This window comes from Chelonia mydas, chromosome 6 (assembly GCF_015237465.2).
Source record: "Chelonia mydas isolate rCheMyd1 chromosome 6, rCheMyd1.pri.v2, whole genome shotgun sequence".
In the NCBI taxonomy this organism is placed as follows: domain Eukaryota; kingdom Metazoa; phylum Chordata; order Testudines; family Cheloniidae; genus Chelonia; species Chelonia mydas.
The window spans coordinates 47,987,636-48,005,584 of record NC_051246.2 but is presented as its reverse complement, the minus strand read 5'-3'; the positions used below and the strand labels follow the sequence as shown (position 1 = coordinate 48,005,584).

Genomic DNA, 17,949 nt, shown 5'->3' with positions numbered 1-17,949 from the left:
TGCTTTATTACCACATTACCTTCCACGCAGAAAGGGATAGTTGATATTTCAATACCCCAAACCCATCGCCAACTTTTACAAACACATACACTTTAATGCATGGTGCTATGCTGCTTCTTCTTCCAGATCCTAAGCTCTGTGAAGCTATTCTAGGCAGCAGTGTTTGAACATAAGAAGCCAAAAATTCTAACCTGTCTGATTTAAGGCCTTGGAGGCCTATATAAGTTGCCTGATTTCACGGTACTGTGAAGCATGTGCTGATTTCAGTGATTAATATAGGGCTTGAAGGACTATGCCACACACACAAGCTGCATACAATTGAAATCAAGAAATAATGAAAATTCCCACTTTCCTATTGATCCTGTTGCAGTGACTACCGAGCTTATTGCAGGTGAACATGTTTGGGTAATTGGGAACCAAGAGAGCTGCCCAGATGGCAAAGTGCAAGCATTAAATATGGACATAAGAGATTTCAGAAGCCAGCTCAGTTTCAATGATCCGGAAAGAAGGGATGAAATCCTGGTTCCATTGAAGTGGTAGTTTTGCCTTTATGTCAACGGAGACAGGATTTCACCAAGGGAACATATCAAAGAAGAGTTGAGTTTTGCCGTGAGTGATAGTAAAAGAGGGGCAAGGCCATTAAAAAACAGCCTGCTTACCTGATTGCCAGAAAGTGGGAGGGAAAGCAAAGTTGAAGAAAGGATACATGTGCAAGGGAATGGGGTAAAAATGACACACACAATGAAAACCCACAAACCTATACTCAGGAGTATGCCCATATGCCTGCACTCAGGTACAGAGATCATCTCAGGGGATCTAGTTGCAAGATCTAACCCTTAGATTGTAAATTACATGAGGCAGGAACTAGGTCTTTCTGTGTGTTAGTACAAGGCCTGGCACAACATGGCCCTGATTCAGATTGGAGCCTCCAGGTGCTACCACAACTCAAACAAACAAATAATCATTATTATTTTATTTGTTATTAACAGTGCAGTCCAGGCTTAATATTACATTCTCTTACAAAATATTACTGAACACCCCCAGTGCATTATTTGTTGAACTGCCTTTCAGTATATAAAAAGAGAGGATTTAAGGCTGTCTCTGTCTGGTAGGTGAGAATAACAGAGGACGTTTGGAATAAGGGCCACAACAAACAGTTTTAGAGAGTTCTCAACTAAGAACAAGCTCCCCCTTCCTCCTTCCCCACCAAAGCTCACGTGCTCACTACAATTTCCCCAATGATTTCATTTCACACTCCATCACAAACTTGAATGCAGATGTCTCTAGATGAAAAGAAAGCAAATAAAAACCTCACTAGTGAGCCAGCAAGAATTCAAGCAATTCCAAGAGTGTGGGCCAATATAGAGTTTGAAATGTAAGGCGAATCGTCTGTTTTTACATGCAATTAAAAAAAAAGTGTCTGGTTTACTAACCTCCAATGCCAGAATGACAGCTGAAAGCAGAAATGTTAGTTCAAGTTTTCCAAGCTCTGCAAAAACAGATCTGTAAAATATGTCTATGGAGGATACATTTATTTTTTCAAAAAAATATCTAAAATTCTAATTCTAATTAGTGTCTATTTCATGCGATTTGATCCTTGCCCACAAAAAAATATTTCCACATCCTTGGGAAATGAAACATTAAGGGCCACATTCTACTCTTGCTTACACCAATGAGGTTAGTCTGGATTTACACTGGTGTAACTGAGAGCAGAATCTGGCCCAGGAGCTGGTAAGTAAACTGAAATTCATCCTGTCTTTGGGATATATAACTGTACTCGTTGGAAGGGCTCTAGTTGCCCCAAAACTTTGTTAAATGATCGCTACTTAAGCATTAAAGAAAAAAAAAAAAACCAAATCAGTCCATCATGATTTTTGTGCCCCACTGATCTTCAGATCAAAATACTGAACAAATTGGAGTGCTGTCTATGGTCAGTTTAGAACTTTGCAACCCACCACACCTTTAAAATGCAAACTAGCATTTGTATGCACAAATCAGGTAGCATGCACTATCACTGATATGGCAATGGAAAGACAAACGTGGGGTTTTCCAGTTACTACAAGCATGCATGTATTTTATGTGGGCGTACCAACTGATCTCATCTTTGAAAAATTGCACACTTAATTAAAGCATGTATATCAGAACTAGGTCCAGACAATTATATATGAAAAATGCATGCCCAACTGCATGCCCCAAGTTTTCAATAGCAGTATTTATCAGTAGGAAAATCCCAAATTTTTGTAGGAAGAGGCTAAAGAAAGACTACAATCACATTTCAACAAAAGGGTCACCATGAATCCCAATGAAGGACCTCAGGGATAATCTTTCTTTTCTTCAATGTTTTTATTTTTAAAAGTTTTGGTGAATTTAAATAGTCAAATAAACAAGCCTGTAGAGCCATAAGTCCAAAATGTTTTGAACTGCAGGCTACTTCTGAGTGTCTCTCAAGAGCACTAGGCCTACTACCCATCTGGATCTATTTTCTGTTAAAACTCTAAGATCTCTCAAAAGGATTAGGTATAGGGTAAGTTTTTATATACTCTGTTTTTGTATTTTAATTGTTTTAACAGCCAACTCTCCCTCCACATACTTTTCCAGCACACAAAACAGTGATAAAAAGACTAAAAGTTGATTCATTTCATTTATCTAAAGCATAAGTAAAAATCCCAATGTATTGTCAGATATCTTAGGCTTGATCATGACCATTGCTGTTGCTGCTTTGTACTGGTCTGCAAGCCCAAAATTGCCACACACGTGGCTTAACTGGACAACAAAGCATTCCTTTGTAATGACAGCTCCTGCCCCGCCTCATCCTCTGCCCCACATATGGGGTTTAGAGAAAGAGCTGCTATATCTGGCCAATCCCCAGTTGCATTAACACCACCTTGGAGGCTATTACCAGCCTGAACAAGTTACAGCAGCTTTTAGGCTGCTCTAAATAGAATGTCAGGATAGGACCAATGCTTAGCAGCCCCCATGATGCATAAATTTGGCTTAACTCCACCTTTGTAGCCACCCATCTTGAGCTAGGTGCAGAAAAAATGGCGCTGAGAATCTGGCTCACATCTTGATTTGAAATAACTAAAATAAACAACAAAGAAAAAATGATTAGATATCTTCTCCCAACATAACTCATTGAGGATTATGCGAATCAACTAGAATCATTTTCACTTCTAGTGTTTCATAAAAAAGTGAAGACTAATCGAGTTACATTAGATTTTGTGATAAGTGAAAGGCAGATTATTTTGCCAGAAAAAGACTGCTTTTGACATAGTCAAATGGAACAATTTTTATGTCACGGCAGGCAAAATTACTGAAAGTGAATAGGTATTCACAAATATTCCAGGGGAAAAATGTTTAATGATCATTAAGGCCCTGATCCAAACCTATTGAAGTTATTGGGAGTCTTTTCAACTATTTCATTTGGCTCTGGATCAGACCCTACAGGTGCTGATTTGATTAGCTTGAGGATTGAATCCTTTGTTTATCAGGTATGTTATGACAGCAGCACTACAAGCACGTACACTTCCCCATCCACATGCCTCACTTTTCTGGAGAGTTACCTTTTAAGGGGAGGGTATCAAAGGACTATCAAAGGATACTAATTAAGTGCCAATGTGGTTTTCTGATGTGGACGAAGACTATGAGCACACAAACTTATAACACCAGAGGGCCATAGCTACCACAACTTTCTGTCACTATCAAGCTGGGCTAAATTTTAGCAAGTAACCTAGATGAGAAAGGCTCCATATTAATGCTGGCAAAAATGTTTGCTCTTTATTGGGTACTTTTTCCAAAAGAGATGAGTCTACTTCATGCCTGCAGAATTCGCAGTCACAAAATGACCTGTGGGTACAACTGGAACACTTCTATTGCTATCGCTATCTTATTGGCACTCCCACTCTCATGCTACAGGCATGAAAGATCAGACAGGAAAAGATTTTGAAAAGCTCTCTGCATAGATCTAAACCAATTCCCATTGAAATCAATAGTAAAACTCCTATTGATTCTAATGGAGGCAGAGTTAGACCAACACAGAACACTTTTGAAAATCCCACCTGAAATTCAGTTGATGGTGCTAAAAGTAGAGGCACAAATTTGTGGGCTCAAATGCTCTCAGAAAAAGAAAGCCATACTAATAAATGTTTGGTCCTTTCAATATATTCCTTTGCAATGAAAGAAAGAGTTGGGGAAATAATTTCTGATTCATAGACACATCATACAGAAGAAAAGGAGTACTTGTGTCACCTTAGAGACGAACAAATTTATTTGAGCATAAGCTTTTGTGAGCTACAGCTCACTTCATCAGATGCATTCAGTGGAAAATACAGTGGGGAGATTTATATACATAGAGAACATGAAACAATGGGTGTTACCATACACACTGTAACCAGAGTGATCACTTAAGGTGAGCTATTACCAGCAGGAGAGCCGGGGGTGGGGGGAACCTTTTGTAGTGATAATCAAGGTGGACCATTTCCAGCAGTTGACAAGAATGTCTGAGGAATGGTGGGGATGGGGGGGAATAAACATGGGGAAATAGTTTTACTTTGTGTAATGACCCATCCACTCCCAGTCTCTATTCAAGCCTAAGTTAATTGTATCCAGTTTGCAAATTAATTCCAATTCAGCAGTCTCTCGTTGGAGTCTGTTTCTGAAGTTTTTGTTGAAGAATTGCCACTTTTAGGTTTGTAATCGAGTGACCAAAGAGATTGAAATGTTCTCCAACTGGTTTTCGAATGTTATAATTCTTGACGTCTGATTTGTGTCCATTTATTCTTTTACGTAGAGACTGTCCAGTTTGACAAATGTACATGGCAGAAGGGCATTGCTGGCACATGATGGCATATATCACATTGGTAGATGTGCAGGTGAACGAGCCTCTGATAGTGTGGCTGATGTGATTAGGCCCTATGATGGTGTCCCCTGAATAGATATGTGGACACAGTTGGCAATGGGCTTTGTTGCAAGGATAGGTTCCTGGGTTAGTGTTTTTGTTGTGTGGTGGCTGGTGAGTATTTGCTTCAGGTTGGGGGGCTGTCTGTAAGCAAGGACTGGCCTGTCTCCCAAGATCTGTGAGTGTGATGGGCTGTCCTTCAGGATAGGTTGTAGATCCTTGATGATGCACTGGAGAGGTTTTAGTTGGGGGCTTTTTAGTGGTGTTCTGTTATTTTCTTTGTTGGCCCTGTCCTGTAATAGGTGACTTCTGGGTTCTCTTCTGGTTCTGTCAATCTGTTTCTTCACTTCAGCAGGTGGATAAAGTAGTTGTAAGAATGCTTGATAGAGATCTTGTAGGTGTTTGTCTCTGTCTGAGGGGTTGGAGCAAATGTGGTTGTATCGTAGAGCTTGGCTGTAGACAATGGATCGTGTGGTGTGGTCTGGATGAAAGATGGAGGCATGTAGGTAGGAATAGCAGTCGGTAGGTTTCCGGTATAGGGTGGTGTTTATGTGACCATCGCTTATTCGCACCATAGTGTCCAAGAAGTGGATCTCTTGTGTGGACTGGTCCAGGCTGAGGTTGATGGTGGGATGGAAATTGTTGAAATCATGGTGGAATTCCTCAAGGGCTTCTTTTCCATGGGTCCGAATGATGAAGATGTCATCAATGTCGCGCAAGTAAAGTAGGGGCATTAGGGGACGAGAGCTGAGGAAGTGTTGTTCTAAGTCAGCCATAAAAATGTTGGCATACTGTGGGGCCATGCGGGTACCCATAGCAGTGCCGCTGATTTGAAGGTATACATTGTCCCCAAATGTAATATCTCACCTTAAGTAATCACTCTTGTTACAGTGTGTATGGTAACACCCATTGTTTCATGTTCTCTATGTATATTAATCTCCCCACTGTATTTTCCACTGAATGCATCTGATGAAGTGAGCTGTAGCTCACGAGAGCTTATGCTCAAATAAATTTGCTAGTCTAAGGTGCCACAAATACTCCTTTTCTTTTTGTGAATACAGACTAACACGGCTGCTACTCTGAAACCTATCATAGAAGAGGCAGTCTTGACATTTATTGTACCCTCTTTCAAGTGGCATCCAAATGACTGATTTCCTGGATTAATTCTAAAGCTTGCAAAAACAATTTTAATCAAACAAGTAATAAGTGTTTTACTGTGATGAACTGTTTCTGTTAAAGGACTTGAAATATCCAAAACATTCAACTCATTAGGTTTGAAGTGCTACAATTAGAGGCAAAACACAAAAGGATGCTCCTAGCAATTGCAATTTTTGTTGCAATTTGTGGGACTTCACTTTAGATTTTCTCTCCTTTCCATTACAGGCAGAGCCATCAAAGATTTCTACCCCTCCCCCACAATTCTTCACACCCATTTTCCCAAAGGAACTTCCACTCATTTTCCTCTTTGTCTCATTTTAAACATTATTTCTCACCCACTTCATTGTGTGATGCCAAAGAGGTGAAATAATGGTAGATGTCCCCTTCTTTTCATTGTGGTAAATAGGAGGGCTCTTTTCATGCTGACAACATATTCTCAGAGGCTGGAATTTACTTGTTTTACCAGACATTTTCTTTTTTTCAAAACCCTCTGCGGGCCTGACCATATGTTCAGCTCACATTTATACTGCCTGGTTAATTTAACCCATTAGAGTTTCATAACTGACTTGAGAAAATATATTTCATGAATATACCAGGCTTGTAAACGTAATTCTATAAAACACAAATGAATTCTTGGTGCTGGGACACTGAATCTTAGATTTCTGTTTCAAATCTTTTATTTTATTTTATAGAAAGTGTATACAGCCCTGGGCCAGGAACAAAGAATAAATCCCCTGAAAGTCATCACTCAAGCATTATGAAATCTTTTCCACATTTGCAATAGCCCTTTCCTCACCATCACCCTGCCATGTATCAGTGAGTTCTATTGACCTTTTAGTAGATGTTACTTCTCATAATAATATGTTTTGTTAGCATTTGCAGAGGTTCCCAATCTTTTTTTTTTTTTCTTTCTGTGCCTTCATCATATTAGTTATACTTTCTGAGTGGCCAAGTTCACCCAAGATGGCACAGGAAGGTGTGAATTACTCTTCAGCATTGCAAGAGAAATTAATCTCAAGGGAGGGAATGTGATGGTACCATAGCCAGCCATCTCCTGGGTGTTTTTGCCAGTGGAAGGTAGCTTTAAGATACAGTATGAACTTTGCCAGCAAAGGATGCTGAAGGAATACACTGAATCTGTGCATCCCCCTTCACTCTCAGTACTATATACGTTTTTGGCTGAAACGGCCCTAACAGGCTCCCCAGGGAGGCTGTGGTCACTTTGCATCATTTTCCATCATCTGGAGGACACATCCCTCCTTTGCGCTGCGGGAAGCAGATATAAAGGTAGACTGAATCTGCTCTGATCAATTTAAGATAGGATTTTCAAACGTGCTCAGTCCTGGCCTAATTCCAATCCCACAGAAGTTAATGGCAAAAGTCTAGATTTCCCACTGAGGTCAATGAGGACAAAACTAGGCCAACACTGCGTGCTTTTGAAAATCCCACCCTTAAATTAGTTTCTTTCACAGAATTTATTGGTTAAAAAAATGGTGTTGTAATGGGCAATTGAAGATGCCAGTGCTGATGACCATTTATTATTAGTTTGCATTGACATCTGCAAAGTGTTAGGCACTATCTCAACAAAGACAAGGGACAGTTTCTCCCTTGGCAAGCTTACTAGCTAAACTGCAGTCAGGCACAAGAGAGAAAATGAAGGATACTAACCAATGAGTAAAGTGGTTCCAGAGGTAATTAGCCATAGGAATCTAGGTCCTGATCCAAAGACCGTTGAAGTTAATGGGAGCTTTTCTATTGTCTCCAATGGTTTTAGGCCCATAGCAAATGATGCAGAGAATTCTAGTACTATATTTTTGTAAGAGATGTAATAAGATGCATAAATATTTCTTTAACTGTACATATCTAATTTTAGTATTACCTGTTGAAAAAAGAAAATGTCTTTCCTAGTTTTTCATGTCATATTTGTGCCAGATGTACCATTATAGTATAGCTCACTATATACACTATTTTCCTAGCTCCCAGGAAGGTAATTGGGGCACAGCATGCATGAACATATGTGTAATATTATTCTCAATGTTCTTATGTGTTTCACAGGAAGAAAGGCTCAGAGTTTTTCAAAATATTTCAGCATTATGAAAACTAAAGTTTATGAGATGCAAGAAGTCAATTTAATTAAATTACATTTCATATTAGCTTTCACCTTTCCCTGATTCCTGCTATCATTGTGAAGGGGCCGTTGGACTTTGCTGCTGCATAACAATTTGTATAATAGTTTTTGCTATTTATTCTTTAATCAGACTTTTTTATTTTGATTTCTTTTAAAAAATTGGCTATCCTCAAGTATTCTTTATAGGAATTTATGCATTAAACTTTGGTTTAAAAATTCTTTTCTTGAATTTCAAGTTCCATTTTCTCAATGGCAATCAGGTAACAAGGTCTCTCCGTCTAGGCACTTATACAGCCCTCCTCACCATGCTATCGTTCATCTTACAGAGGGGGTTCTAAAACATAAAGAGACTTACGCTCAGATCCTCAGAGCTATTTAGGTTCCTAGCTTCTGTTTAAATAAATAGGAATTAGATGCCTAAAAATCTTTGAGGATCTAGGCCTAAGTGACTTGCCCAAGGTCACATAAGAAGTCTGTAGGAAAGCTAGGAATTGAACCCCGATCCGTTGGGTCTCTCCCTACTTTTGCCAGCAGGTGATCTGTATTCTTTGCTTCCAGACAGAGATAGGATGCACTTCATAGGTAATGTGCTTAGCTTTGGGGCTGCAGCTTGGGAAGGGGAAGGCCCCATAACGCTCAAATCTGACCCTTCTTGTGACACCGATGAGCTATGAATGAAGACCAATCTAGTCTTCCTTGGCCAGGACAGTGGCTCTGATATTCAGTTCCTATGTGGGTAGATAAAGTTGGTGAATATAGTCTTCAGAGCTCCCCTTTCACGCCAAATATAATTCCAACATTACTATTTCAGGTGCTTTTGTACATCACTGTTGCTTCCATTCACACATTTGCACACACCTGTAAAATGCTGTTGAAGTATGTTACGTACCCTTCTAGTGGCTGGTCCACTTAGAGGATAGGTGCCTACTATTGCTAAGAGCCAAAGGAGTTCTTTCCAGGTATACATCCGTGCTTTAATTCTGAAGGACCTAGATTCTATCCATGGTGATGCCTGTGATGAGAAGGTTACACTTACATACACACTATGAAAATTCCTCACGTCAAATTTTCAGATACTTCAACCTGAGCTCTGGGGAACATGCCACATTGAAACACTTCTATTCTGATATCAGAAACCAATGCAAAAGATATTCTCAGGGATATATTCCCCCCAGTCCCTCTCATTATGATATTAGGAAAATACTAAAGTTTAACAAAGACCCATATCGGTTTAGAATTCTTGTGGCTGCAGCCAGTAAGTGTATCCCATCAATACAGATGGAAAGGCAGTTACCACAGAAATGTGATTGACAATAATAACAGAATTAAGAGAAATGTAAAGACTTATTGCCTGTGTTACATTAGCAGATGAACTATTTAATGAAATATGAAGCTAATTACAAACAAATCTTTGATATAGTTTTTAAAATATTAGTATATTGCATTTAAAACTCAGAGTTCATATTCCCTCCATTCTACTGTATTTCCTTTCATTGTAAATGTGCTTTCCTCTATTCTACTGCTTATGTAAGTTGTACAGATCAAGTTGTAACATTTCTGCATACCTGTAATTTAAGATATTAGTAGGCTTGGAAGGATTAGATTTTTATCAGTAAATGTCAGTAAACGTCAATTTCACCATACACACACCAGCCAATGAAAAAAATCTTGCTGTTGATAAACACTGAAATTTACAGATAGACAATGTAAGAAAAATGCTGACAAAATGTGTGTTAATGGTTTATAAAGCTTTAACTTTTTGAATCTCATCGACTACTATCATTATATAATTATTGTCTGACCTTCCCATTATCTGACCTGCCATAATTTCCCGCAACTGTGAAGCCTGAAGTCAATGAAAAACTTACAAATTACTGACAACCCTTAATTTTATGAAACCGTGACCATTTAAATTGATAAAAATAATAAAAAGCATACAATCCATAATTGTGTAACTGTGTAAATTTAAAGAAAAATAGAAAAAATGCTTTAAAATAAATATTGATTTTATCCATCAAAATGATAAAATAAAAATTGAATTCTGCCAAGCTGAGACATTAGTAACTAAAATTATAGTAGACTTTTTTGCACATTTGATTTTTCAAAAACAAATTTCTGCATGTGCAGGAGTGAATTGGTGCATACAAACAACATCCAAGCATGCAAATCAGTTGCTTCAGCAGCTAGCATTACACTTTTATGCAAACAAACCCACTTTGGGTGAAATTTACCCCATGCAGATATTACAGGTGCCATTTTGGCCAACACACTTGGGACTGAACTGGAGATATCCAGAGCTAAAAGCATGAGCTTCTGCAGCATGGGCTAGAATTATGTAGGTGGTGAAACAGACACTTTTCTTTTGTGGATTTATCATAGAGGGGATCTGTAACACACTCACCAGGGGTTACATATACGACTATCACAATGAACTTCTTAAACCCTATTATGATGGCTAAAAGTGATGCACAAACCTAGTACTGCCATTCTGTACAACATTGAATTTTCACCCAGAATGTGCAAACTTTAAATATATGTGCATGTGAAAATTCAGTACTGGAAAACTGCATAAAAACACAGGCATGTAAAATTACACCTGTACTTTAAAAACTGCTTAGAAAATAAAACCTCTGAGGCCTGATCCTGTTCACACTGAAATCAATAGCAAAACTCCCATTGACTTCAGCAGTGCAGGATCAGCACCTTACTATATATCAGTTTCAGAGCTGCCCTTGAGAAAATGGCATTAAGGACAAAAATTGTAGGTTCCTGGGTTGCGCTTTGTGTGTGTGTGTGTGTGTGTGTAAAATGAAGCACTTGCCAGAGTTCAGACTTTATTGGACAAGCCTCTGATTGATCACATGAAAAATACAGGCTTACCTGTCTCATCTCCAGTCTGCCTTACATCCAATTTGTTTTGCTTCTTCTATCAGGTCATTTCAGCTGCTAACATTACCACTCAGCGTCAATTGAAAAGGAGGAAGTGGCATTCACTTGGTGGGAAGCCCTGGAAGAGGATGGGTTTGTTGATTAAATATTTCTATGAGCTTGGACTTCAAATGGGCGCGGGAGGGGGCAATGGACATATACAACTGAGTGTGAAGGGCAAAGGGAAATACCAAACAATACTTTAAATATATATTGTGACAAAGTTCCTGCTCTACCTTGGTGGGTCTTGCGATTATTGGCGGATTTGCAAGCCTTGGAGCTTCACAGCAGCCCTCAGTTTGGCCATTTTCATGAACCTGCAGTCCAGGTCAACTCCTCCTGTGTCTGACCAGGAGTTGGGAGTTTGGGGGGGAACCCAGGCCTGCCCTCTACTCCGGGTTCCAGCCCAGGGCCCTGTAGAATGCAGCTGTCTAGAGTGCCTCCTGGAACAGCTGTGTGACAGCTACAACTCCCTGGGCTACTTCCCCATGGCCTCCTCCCAACACCTTCTTTATCCTCACCATAGGACCTTCCTCCTGGTGTCTGATAATGCTTTCAGTCCTCCAACAGCCCATGTTCTTGCTCCCAGCTCCTTACACATGCACCACAAACTGAAGTGAGCTCCTTTTTAAACCCAGGTGCCCTCATTAGCCTGCCTTAATTGATTCTATCAGCTTCTTGATTGGCTGCAGGTGTTCTAGTCAGCCTGTCTGTCTTAATTGTCTCCAGAAGGTTCCTGATTGTTCTGAAACCTTCCGTTACCTTACCCAGGGAAAAGCAACCTACTTAGCCTGCTCTCCTGCTGCTGCCCTCTGGCCTGGGCTTTCCTTGCTTTTGCCCCTGCTTTTGGCTTCCCCCCCCGACCGGGCCAGATGCTCTCCCCCCTTTCTTTTCTTTTTGTTGTTTTTCTTTCTTTCTCCGCTGTTGCTAGAGTGCTGGCCGGCTGCCGGCCAGCTGTTAGCCCACCCCCACCCCGCCCCACCTGCCCTCGGACGCTGCTGCCGCTCCAGCTGAACCCCCCCCCCCCCCCAAGAGAGGGGGGACCTGCTGGCCTGCTTCCCTGGAGGGGGGGAGTGGAAGGACCCAGCCCCCAGACCCAGCCGCTTGCTGTTTGTCTGCGGACCCGTCTCCGGCTGAGAGAATTTCTTATCATCCGCTCCGGCATCCCTGGAATGAGAAAAAGAAAGCCCGGAGCAGACAGAGAAACAGCCATCTACCGGAGGAACACCGCCCGGGGAATCTACAAATCGCCGTGGAGGGGGCCCAAGACTGAGTAACTTTCGAACTGTGCTCTCGTGTTGGGGGAGGCCTTGACTGTGTCGTGACTGTGTTTGTAGGGACACAGGGGGTGTGGCACAGAGCTGCCCCCTGATCCATCTGTGTCCTCCCAACCCCCACACTACTACCCTCATCACTGCCCCCTCCATCATTATTGCTGGCTGTTTAACATCTGCCTCTGGACTTAGCTGCTCGCCCTGATTCCACCTTGTGGGCCAGAAGCACCAGCCAACCAAACAGGACTCTCTGGACAAGCGTACGGTGGTTCATGTGCCCCCCCCCCCCCCCCGAACTGCCCATCCCACAGCCTGTCCCTTTTTACCTGACCCCAACTCCTATTAACCATCTGCCACTGCCCCCGCTGGGGCATCAGCAATGGAGGGCACCGGGGTGACCTCCGCCGCTGCCATGCCCCCTGCCTCCCCAGACTCTAAGGGAGCCCCCCAGCCAGCAGGAAAGGCCGGGCAAGAAGAAGGGGAAGGGCCCCGCTAAAACCACCAGGCCCTCCATGGCAGGGGCCACCCCCACTGCTGTGGCCCGGCCACCGACCATGGCATCCCTCCCTGCTGCCCCCTCCACCGGCTCTGCGGGTGTCCCTCCCTCACCCCCCAGGACGTATGCCTAGGCGGCGGCAGCCTCCCCGCCTGCCACCTCATCATCTCTTCAGCCCACCTCCTCCGCCACCATCAACAGAGGCTGGGGCCCCTTCCCCTTCCCCATGACAAGGAAGCACGGTGTCCGATGCCTCCTGGTGCCCACCTCGCCCCACGTGGAGACCTACGTGTGGGCGTTGGTGAGAGTGGTGAGGCCCTCGGCCATTGTGGCGGCCTCCAAAATGTATGGGAAGGTTGTCTTCTTCTTAAACTCGGAGGCTGCCGCCCAGGAGGCAGTGGAGAGGGGCCTGGCGGTGGGGGGGGGGGTGTTTTCCCCCCTAGAGCCGCTGGAGGACCTGGGCGTCCGCCTGGTTCTGACCTCTGTCCCTCCTTTTCTTCCCAATGCTTCCCTGTTACCCGCCCTTTCCACCCTGGAGAAACCTGTTTCTGTCATCAGCCCTCTTCCATTGGGCTGCAAGGACCCCACCCTCCATCACATCTTTTCCTTCCGCTGGCAAGTGCAGCTTCTACTGCCATCGGTGGCACGTGATGGAGAGGCGCTCGAGGAGTCCTTCCTAGTCCCCCACCAGGGGGCCCGTTACCGGGTGTATTTCTCCAAGGGGGAAGCCCGGTGCTACCTCTGCCGGGCGTCAGGGCATGTCCGGAGGGACTGCCCCTTAGCCCGGCAAGGAGGGGCACCTGGGATCCCCAAGACCCGGCAGGACATCGGCCCCGTCATTGCCGAAGCCCCTGGCCACCCGATACCTGAACCCGCCCCCCCTCCTCTTCGGACCACCACTTCTCCCGCTCAAGCCCAAGGGGCACCTCCCCTACAATGCCCAGACGAACGGGAGAGCCCCGCCCTCGCTGCTGACAATCTGGCAGGGCCTATGGAGAAGGGTGTGGCAGAGATACCACCAAGCATGGGAGAGAGCCTGCCCCAGGGAGAATCCTCCCTCCGTTATGCTGCCCCACCATCCCCCCCCGCAAGTCCCTGAGCCATCGCCTTTACCCCCTGATACGACCCCTGCTAACCAGCCCCCAGATGATGCCAGGGAGGGCTGGACCCTAGTCCAAGGGAAGCGAGGCAAGCAGAAGGCTCGAGCTCCGCCTCATCTACCCGAGGCGGAGGCCCCCCGGAAGACCAGGAAGGGGGGCACCAATGCCGAACCTTCCGCTTTGCCCACGAGTGCGTCCCATCCACTAGTGTCAGCCGGGAAAGACGTGGTAGCACTGGAAGGTAGTGTCTCCCCTCCAGGGGAGACCTCCCCTCCGAGACTCTCGAGGAAGCCCCTTCTGTTCTGACACTACCCGAAGCGCCCATGAACCCCGAGGCAACCGTCATGGCGGGTGCCAGCGGGGAGAACCCCGGGGCGACGGAAAGTGTCCTCTCCTCCATGTTCGAGGAGATCGAGGCCCTAGATCTGACCCCAGTCGCCCAGGGGGAGGACAACCTTTTGGCAGCAAACCTCGATTTGGGCGACCTCACTCCACCCCTCTTTTCCCCATGCTCCCTCCCCCTAATTCCTGCTTCTGCTCCCGCCTCCAAGGAGCCCTGGACTCCTCCATCGACCCGGCCGCTGATGGCACCCTGCTGACGACCACCGAGCCTGCGGCCAGGACACAAGCTGCCAGGGGCACCCCCCATTGGTGCGGAGCAATCGATTTTCTTCCCGGGCGGCGGCCCAACAGAAGATAATCCACCTCCTGATGCTGTGGCCGCTAAATCCACCATAGAGCCCGCGCCCACTGAGAGCTCCCTCCCCACCCCCTTAACCCTCGAGCCTGATCAGGAGGCGCCACCATCCAGCTGCTTGCCTCCCGAAACCCAGAACCTCGCCTCTGCCCCTGCCCCTACCCCTATCCAGTCTACCTCCTGCGATGTTATCGCCGCCCCCGGGGCTGTCTCCTTCCCTTTTCCAACCGATGACCCCCAGGGAGCGGCCTTTGCGTTCTCCTGCCCCGACCCATTAGGGGCTGTTATTTTCCCTCCACCGCCCCCTATCGCCCCAGGGCTTGAGGCAGGCCTAGAAGCTCCAGCCCATCAGGCACCCTGTCGGGGGTCCGCACCCTGCTTGCCCGTTTTAGTGGGCCACGGGGCTGCACCAAGGGCCCCGCCGGGGAACAACCGGGAAACCGTAACCCCACCCTCCCATGAGCTGCGAGGAGAGCTGCGGAAGTTTTTAGAGGATGTCCGTGGTTCCCGCAACAAGGTACAGCTTGCTCTCCAGCGATGGGGGGGATTTTTTTCAAATCCTCCGGGCCACAAGGGCCCTCATGAGGGAAGGTAAAGGGACGGGGAAGCAGGATGCCGCGGCCTACTGGCGGGTCCGCGTCTTCCGTGACCAATTACTCACCTATGGGATGGGTCAAGGACTGTTGCGCGGCCCACAGGGGGATGTGAGCGTCCCTGCCAGTGAGGATCCCCCCCGGCCCTCCCCATGACACCTCTCACCATCGCAACGTTGAACACCCGGGGCTGTAGGATGGCTCTCCGCAGGTCCCAGGTGCTCTCCTTCCTTCAGGAGGGAGGGTACTCTGTCATTTTCCTGCAGGAGACCCATACGGATCCGACCGCTGAAGATAGTTGGCGGCTGGAGTGGGAGGACAGGGTCTACTTTAGTCATTCCACGATTCGGCAGGCTGGAGTGGCGACCCTGTTCTCCCCTGACCTATGGCCCGAGGTGCTAGGGGTCGCTGAGGCCGTGCCGGGTCGCCTGCTGCATCTCCGGGTCCATATAGAGCGGCTCGTGGTTAACCTTATTAACGTCTATGCCCCGACATCGGGCCCAGAGCGGCTGCAATTCTATCAGCAGGCGTCCGCCTTCCTCGGCACCTTAGATTCTCATGAGTGCCTGGTCCTGGGGGGGGGATTTTAATACCACCCTCAAGGAGCGAGACCGCTTGGGGACCGAGCAGTGCCCGGCCGCCGCGGACACCCTCTGGGAGATAGTTGAACATCACTCCCTAGTGGACATCTGGCGTGACCACCACCCGGATGACACTTCCACGTTCACCTTTGTCCGGGTGGAAGCCCATCGATCGAGCCACTCCCAGTTGGACCGCATTTATTTATCACGCTTCCATCTCTCACGAGCCCACTCCTCCAGCATTCGGCTGGCCCCATTTTCTGACCATCACCGAGCCACCATGACAGCCTCCCTCTGTGCGGAGAGGCCGGGGCCGGCCTATTGGCATTTTAACAACAGCCTGTTGGAGGATGAGGGCTTTGTGATGTCCTTCCAGGAATTCTGGCTGGCCTGTCGAGGGCAGCGGCGTGCCTTTCCCTCGGCGCGGCGATGGTGGGACCTGGGGAAGGTGCACGCCCGGCTTTTCTGCCGCAACTACACCCGGGGCACCAGCCGATGGAGAAATGTGGCGATAGAGCAGTTGGAACGGGAGGTCTTAGAGCTGGAGAGGCATCTGGCCGCCAGCCCCGAAGACCCGCTCCTCTGCGGAGCGTGCCGGGAGAAGTGGGAGGAGCTCCGGGCCCTCAAGGACCATCGGGCCCGGGGCGCCTTTGTTCGATCCCGCATCCGCCTCCTTCGGGAGATGGATCGCGTCTCCCGCTTCTTCTATGCCCTGGAGAAAACTAGGGGGGCCAAGAAACACGTCACCTGCCTCCTGGTAGAAGACGCCACCCTCCTCACAGAACCGGTGGAGATGTGCGGGAGGGCCCGAGCCTTCTATACAAGTCTTTTCTCCCCAGATCCGACCGACCCTAGCGCTTGCGGAGTGCTTTGGGAGGAGCTCCCTACGGTCAGCGCGAGCGACTGAGACCAGCCAGAGTTGCCTCTCACTCTGGCCGAGTTCTCGGAAGCCCTCCATCGTATGCCCACTAATAAGTCTCCAGGCATGGACGGGCTGACCGTGGAGTTCTACCGCGTGTTTTGGGACGTCCTCGGCCCAGACCTAGTCACCATCTGGGCCGAGTCTCTGCAGAGCGGGGTCCTCCCTCTTTTGTGCAGGCGAGCTGTGCTTGCCTTATTGCCGAAAAAGGGGGACCTTCACGATTTACGAAATTAGCGTCCCGTCTCGCTCCTCAGCACGGACTACAAAATCGTAGCGAAAGCAATCTCACTGCGGCTTGGGTCTGTGCTGGCAGACGTGATCCACCCAGACCAGACCTACACCGTCTGGGACCGCAGTATCTTTGATAACCTATTTATGGTTCGGGACCTTTTGGAACTCGGGCGTAGAGACGGTCTGTCGTTCGCCCTCCTGTCCCTAGATCAGGAGAAGGTGTTCAATAGGGTGGACCACGGGTACCTCCTGAGCACTCTGCAGGCTCTTGGCTTCGGACCCCAGTTTGTGGGTTTTCTCCGGGTGCTGTACACTTCCGCAGAGTGTCTGATTAAGCTCAACTGGACCCCGACCGAACCGGTCAGCTTCAGGCGAGGAATACGGCAGGGGTGCCCCCTCTCGGGCCAGCTGTACGCTCTGGCGATCGAGCCCTTCCTCTGTCTCCTCCGCAGGAGGTTGACAGGGTTGGTGCTGCGGGAGCCGGAGCTGCAGCTGGTCCTGTCGGCGTACACCGATGACGTACTCCTTGTGATCCAGGACCCCGGTGACTTGGCGCAGGTGGAGGCTTGCCAGGCCATCTATTCAGCAGCCTCCTCCGCCCGGGTCAACTGGGTCAAGAACTCTGGCTTGGCGGTAGAAGACTGGCGGCAGGCGAGCTCCCTCCCACCCGTGCTTCAGACCATCCGGTGGAGCGCGGGTCCGCTGCTCTACCTCAGCGTTTACCTTTCTGCCACGCATCCCTCTCCACCAGAAAACTGGGAAAATTTAGAGGGCAGGGTGATAGAGTGGCTCCGGAAATGGACGGGACTACTCCGATGTCTCTCCCTCCGAGAGACTGGTGCTTAATCAACTAGTCCTGTCCATGCTCTGGTACCGGCTCAACACCCTGGCCCCGGCCCTGGGTTTCCTGACCAACCTCCGGACATCGATTCTGGGGTCCTTTT

The 17,949-nt window shown here is 47.1% G+C and overlaps 1 long non-coding RNA gene across 1 annotated transcript; it reads right to left on the bottom strand.

The window, feature by feature from the left end:
* Positions 1-558: 558 nt before the first annotated feature.
* Positions 559-11,714, bottom strand: LOC122466229. The gene is made up of 4 exons (XR_006291593.1): positions 11,633-11,714; positions 11,064-11,190; positions 9,073-9,195; positions 559-3,081 (listed from the first exon to the last, which is right to left on the bottom strand). It is a non-coding gene; the product is annotated as an uncharacterized LOC122466229 (long non-coding RNA).
* Between the last annotated feature and the right edge of the window lie 6,235 nt (positions 11,715-17,949).